Here is a 5,789-nt window from a genome sequence, read left to right on the forward strand (position 1 = left end):
TGAGGGAGGGAGAGGTTGTCCACGTTGGGGCTCCCCGAGACCCCCACAATCTCCGTGAGTACTCATGGTTCTGTGGCATTTTCTGTTGTGACTGTCTCACCCTCTGTCTGTGTCACTGGTGGCTGGGTGCGGGGAGCTGACGGGATGGTTAGAGAAGCTAGAGGAGAGGGCTGGGCCTGTGAGGAGGCAAGAGGGGCTGGAGTCCAGGGTATAGGACACCTGGATTCCCAGCCACCTTTTTGTGTTTTATTTTTATTTGTATGATTTTTTAATTTCTGTTTTAAAAGATAAGGTATCTCTTGTATGGAATATATCTTTATATTTTTAAAAAAATGATAAGGTCTCACTATATTGCCCAGGCTGGCCTTGAAGTCCTGGGCTCCAGCAATCCTCCCACCTCAGCCTCCCTAAGTGCTGTGATTATAGGCCTGACCTGCCGCACCCAGCCTAGCCAACTTCCTGATTAGATTTGTGAGGTCACAGAGGCTCCTGTAATGGTTTTCTTTTAACACTTTGGATTCTAAAAGACCTTTGGAGTGAGCTCAGAGAGGGTTAGCAGTTCATCCCGGGTGACACAGCAGACTGGTGGTACTCAAACCCACCAGGCCTCCCCATCACACCGCAGGCTGTTTGTGTTACGAAAGCCACCTTTGACCACCTCTCTCCCGCTCCACGTGCAGTTTCCCCCTGAATTGAAGAGGCTGAGGGATGGAGGGAGCCAACTCTGCCCAGCACCTCCAGGCCTTTCCTTTCTGTTCTCTCTCCAGGCACCATGCCCAGGGCCCAGCCTAGTAGCAGGAGCAGCCCCTGCCTGGGCCTCAGAGAAGCCACAGTCTCCTCTAACTATCCCTGGGAAGTCATGGTTACCTTACATCCCCCAGAGAATGGGGACCCCTTTGCTCTTGGCGTCTAACCATAGTCCCGCATGTTGTCTTCAAAGCCCAACCACTTCCCAAAAAGCAAGGTCAGCAGCTGACTGCATACCACAGCACCCCAGTGGTGCCTGCTTTGAGGTGGGATCCGGCTGGGGGGACCCTGCCGAGTAGAAACAGGCCTTCCTCATCGGGTCAGGCTCTGTTCTGAGGTCGTCCACGTACCTTGCTGAATGGTCACCACATTCCTGCAATGTGGAGTCAGTGTTACAGATTGGAAAACTGAGACACCGAGCGTTGAAGTGACTCATCTGGGGACATACTGCGAGAAAACGAGCTGGGATTCAAGCCCATAGCTTGGCTGCAGAGCCCGATCCCATAAATGTTCTTCCATAGTGCCTCTGATTCCTAGGGGGCCTCCACTGGAGGTCATTGCATTCAATCCCCTGCAACTGGGTGTCCACCCAGGCCCACCTCTGCTCACAGATAAGGATCAATCAAGCTTTTTTTTTTTTTACTTTATTTTTATTTTTTGAGACACGGTCTCACTGTCGCCCAGGCTGGAGTGCATGGCCACCATGCTTGGCTGATTTTTGTATTTTTTGTAGAGATGGAGTTTTGCCATGTTGCACAGGCTGTTCTCAAACTCCTGGGCTTAAGTGATCCACTCATCTCAGCCTCCCAAATTGCTGGGATTACAGGTGGGAGCCACCATGCTGGTCCAAACTCGTTTTTAAAGGCAACTGCAGCCGGGGGGTGGTGGCTCCCGCCTGTAATACCAGCACTTTGGAAGGCTGGAGGCGGGTGGATCACAAGGTCAGGAGTTGGGAGACCAGCCTGGCCAATATGGTAAAACCCCGTCTCTACAAAAAAATACAAAAATTAGCCAGGCGTGCGGGACATGGTGGCTCACACCTGTAATCCCAGCACTTTGGGAGGCCAAGCGGGCAGATCTCGAGGTCAGGAGATCGAGACTATCCTGGCTAACACGGTGAAACCCCATCTCTACTAAAAATACAAAAAAATTAGCCAGGCATGGTGGCGGGCGCCTGTAGTCCCAGTGACTCAGGAGGCTGAGGCAGGAGAATGGTGCGAACCTGGGAGGCGGAGCGTGCAGTGAACCGAGATCACGCCACTACACTCCCGCCTGGGCGACAGAGGGAGACTCCATCTCAAAAAAAAAAAAAAAAAAAAAAGAAAAGAAAAAAGAAAAGAAAAAAAATTAACCAGGTGTGGTGGTGGGCGCCTGTAGTTCCAGTTACTCAGGAGGCTGAAGCAGGAGAATTGCTTGAACCCAGGAGCCGGAGGTTGCAGTGAGCTGAGATCACACCACTGCACTCCAGCCTGGGTGACAGAGCGAGACTCTGTCTCAAAAAAAAAAATAAAGGCACCTGCTCCAAGGGTGGAATTTCCCCTGGGGATGAGCAGACATTTCTTTATTCATAGCCTTCTGGCTGGGAGGGGAGGCCCTCCCAGCCAGAACTCACCATGTCCAGCTGCCTCGTTGTTCCTCTCTCCTTCCCACTGGAGTATAATTTCAGGAAGGAAGCAGCTCCGCCTTGAGTCTTGGCTCCACAACCTCCAGGCTGTGTGGCGCTGGACAAATGACTCAACTTCTCTGAACCTTAGCTTATCAACTGTAAAGTGGAGCTAATTATACATCTGCTTTGTGAGTCTGAGAAAGTTTACATGATAAAAGGATATGAAGGTCTGAAAGGGCTTAGTAAGCACCGTGCCTGGCACCTAAGTGCCCAGGACCAAGTGGCAAATACTTTTCACTGCATCCGTACTTCTCACTGCATCCTGAGGGGTCGTTCCCAGACCTTGAGATCCCACCCAGCCATAGCCAAGTCACCTTCTGGGTTGTCTTACTTAGCCATGGGATTGTCCTTGTTCCCCTGTCTCCTCCCTAGTCCAGGTTCTGGCCTCAAGAGAGAAGGCCCTAGGGGTACAGGAGTTGGAGGAGGGGGCTTGGTAGCACTACCATCACCACTATCATCAATCTCATTGAAACCCTTCTGCCTGCAAGATCAGAGCCTCGTGCTTTTGGCCTTGTAGTTTAGCGTTTCTATTACAGATAGGGAAACTGAGGCCCACAGTGGGGAAGGACTTGCTCAGGGTCACGTAGCAAATTGGTGGTGGAGCAGGAACGGCTCTCAGGCCTCCACATTCCCAGTTGGTTTTCCCTGTCTCTTCTTGACCACTGCTCACCTCAAGTCCTCCCCTGGTGTGCCTAGGGTGTGGGGCCTGGCAGAGCCTGGAGAGAAGTCCTGCCTGGCAGAGCCTGGAGAGAAGTGAGCCGTAGTTGGTGGAGTAGTTGCTGCAGCCCGGCGCGTTCTCAGCCCGGCTCTTTGTCTGCCGCTTTGTGATGGTAAGTGCTGCTCCTAAATCAGTTCTGTGACACTGTTATTGTTGCCCAGGGCGCAAAGAGTCTAAACTTTTCCCCTGAGGTCAAGAATGTGGCTGGTCCCCAAGCCGCCCAGAGCAGAGGCCTGGGTGGCTGGGGGTGGGGATGGGGCCTCGCCCCGAGCTGGGGCGAGATGTTGGCGGGGAGGGGGTCAGCGGGAACAAAACGCTTTGAAATGCCTCCTCTCCATCACTGCCAACATTGTCCGCTGCCCGCGGGGGGCCTGGCACCGCCTCGCCGGGGCTCCGGCCCCCAGCCCTGGCCAGGCCCGGCCCGACATCTGAAAATGGACAGAAGGTTATTGTCCCTTCCCGCAGCCCTTTGTCTGCCCCAGTTCCAGATGTCTAGGCTGGGACCAGGGAACTGACCCATGGTGGGCAGGGGGGAGGGGACAAAAAGGGAGAGCACGGGTCACTGCATCCTGAGGGGTCGCTCCCAGACCCTGAGATCCCACCCAGCCACAGCCAAGTCACCTTCTGGGTTGTCTTACTTAGCCATGGGATTGTCCCTGTTCCCCTGTCCCCTCCCTAGTCCAGGTCCTGGCCTCAAGAGAGAAGGCCCTAGGGATACAGGAGTTGGACCAGGGGGCCTTGGCAGACTCACGGACAGGGCTGAATCCCAGCGCCACCCGGTAACTGTGATCTTGGACAAGTATGGCCCTCTCCCAGCCTGCTTTCCCCATGTGGGGACCATAGACCAGGTTCATTCATTCACAGGTAATGACAGAGCCCTCCTACGTACCAGCTCTGAGCTGAGCATGGGGGCACGCCATGGTGGATGGGCCACTCGGATCCTGTCCTTGACCATTGTGGTTAAATAGAATAGTAACAGGGAGCATTTCCCACCTACTACCTCTGGGTCCGGTCCTGGGCTAATCACTTTACCTGCATCATCTCAACCTTTCCATAACAAAATCAGAGATGCAGACGCATTGTTCCTGTCTCCATTTTCCAGCTTTAGAGACTGGTAGACTCTGAGAGGTCCAGTCACTTGTCCAAAGCCAGCAGTCTGGAGGCAGCAGAGCTAGGATTCTAGCCCAGGCCGACCGTAGCCACCAGGAGGAGTAATTCGCTAATGAATACTTGGAAAGAATCGAGCACAGAAGCTGACACAGCTCCAGACTCGGAACTGGTGGTGTTAACTCCATGCTAGAGTGTCCCCATTCTACAGGTGGGGCAACTGAGGACAGGGAGAGAAAGCCTGGGGCAAAAGCTCCGGGGAACTTAAACAGTAACACCAACAGCAGTTCCAGAGCCACCAGGGCTGGCCAGAGTGAGACAGGCAGACTTGGTTTCAAACCCCAAACCCCAACTCTGGATGAGCTTGGGCAAGTGATTTATTTAGATTATCTGTGCCTCAGTTTCCCAGTTTCCTCTTCTGTAAAGTAAAAATATTCCCAACTGGCCAGGCATGGTGGCTCATGCCTGTAATCCCAGCATTTCGGGAGGCCAAGGCGGGCAGATCACTTGAGGTCAAGAGTTCAAAACCAGCCTGGTCAACATGGTGAAATGGTGAAACCTTGTCTCTACTAAAAACACAAAAATTAGCTGGGCATGGTGACACGTGCTTGTCGTCCCAGCTACAAGCTGGGAAACTGAGGCAGGAGAATTGCTTGAACCGGGGAGGCAGAGGTTGCAGTAAGTCAAGATAGTACCACTGCACTCCAGCCTAGGTGACACAGCAACAGAATCCGTCTCAAAAAAAAAAAAAAAAAAAAGAATTCCTGACTTCACAGGGTTGTTGCGAAAATCAAGTTAGATAATACATTTAAAGCACTTAGCAGGCTGGGTGCGGTGGCTCACACCTGTAATCTCAGCACTTTGGGAGGCTGAGGCAGGTACATCACCTGAGGTCAGGAGTTGGAGACCAGCCTGACCAACATGGCGAAACCCCAACTCCACTAAAAATACAAAAATCAACTGGGTGTGGTGGCAGATGCCTGTAATCCCAGCTACTCTGGAGGCTGAGGCAGGAGAATCGCTTGAACCTGGGAGGCAGAGGCTGCAGTGAGCCGAGATCATGCCATTGCACTCCAGCCTGGGTGACAGAGTGAGACTCTGTTGCCTATCCCAAGAAAAAGCACTTAGCAGATGCCTGGCACACAGCAAACGGTTAATGATAGCTATTATTATTATTCTGAATAAGGTTAACATTTATCCCTTTGAGCTTCCTGCTGGGTTCACCTGAGGACAAGGCTCTGTGGAGGAGGGCGGGGGTTAGGAGTTGTTGAAGGGGGTGGGGATAGCAAAACTTGGTTTTCTTGGGGTCTCTAGAAGTCCCGAGATGGGCTAGTTCTGTGGGTCAGGGGGAGGCAGAAGGGATCAGGGCTGAGAGAGGGAAGGGGCTGCCTGGGCCCAGAGGAGTTAACAGCTCCCAGGACCTGGCTCAGTAGGGCTGCCACGCTGCAGCCACAGCAACGATTTTAGCAGAGGAGCCAGGACTGCTTCCTGATGGGCAAAACAGCTGGCTGCCCAGAGAAAACAGCTGGCCTGGCCCCAGCCTCCTGAGAA

This window comes from Trachypithecus francoisi, unplaced genomic scaffold (genome assembly GCF_009764315.1).
Source record: "Trachypithecus francoisi isolate TF-2019V2 unplaced genomic scaffold, Tfra_2.0 Contig01585, whole genome shotgun sequence".
Taxonomy (NCBI): domain Eukaryota; kingdom Metazoa; phylum Chordata; class Mammalia; order Primates; family Cercopithecidae; genus Trachypithecus; species Trachypithecus francoisi.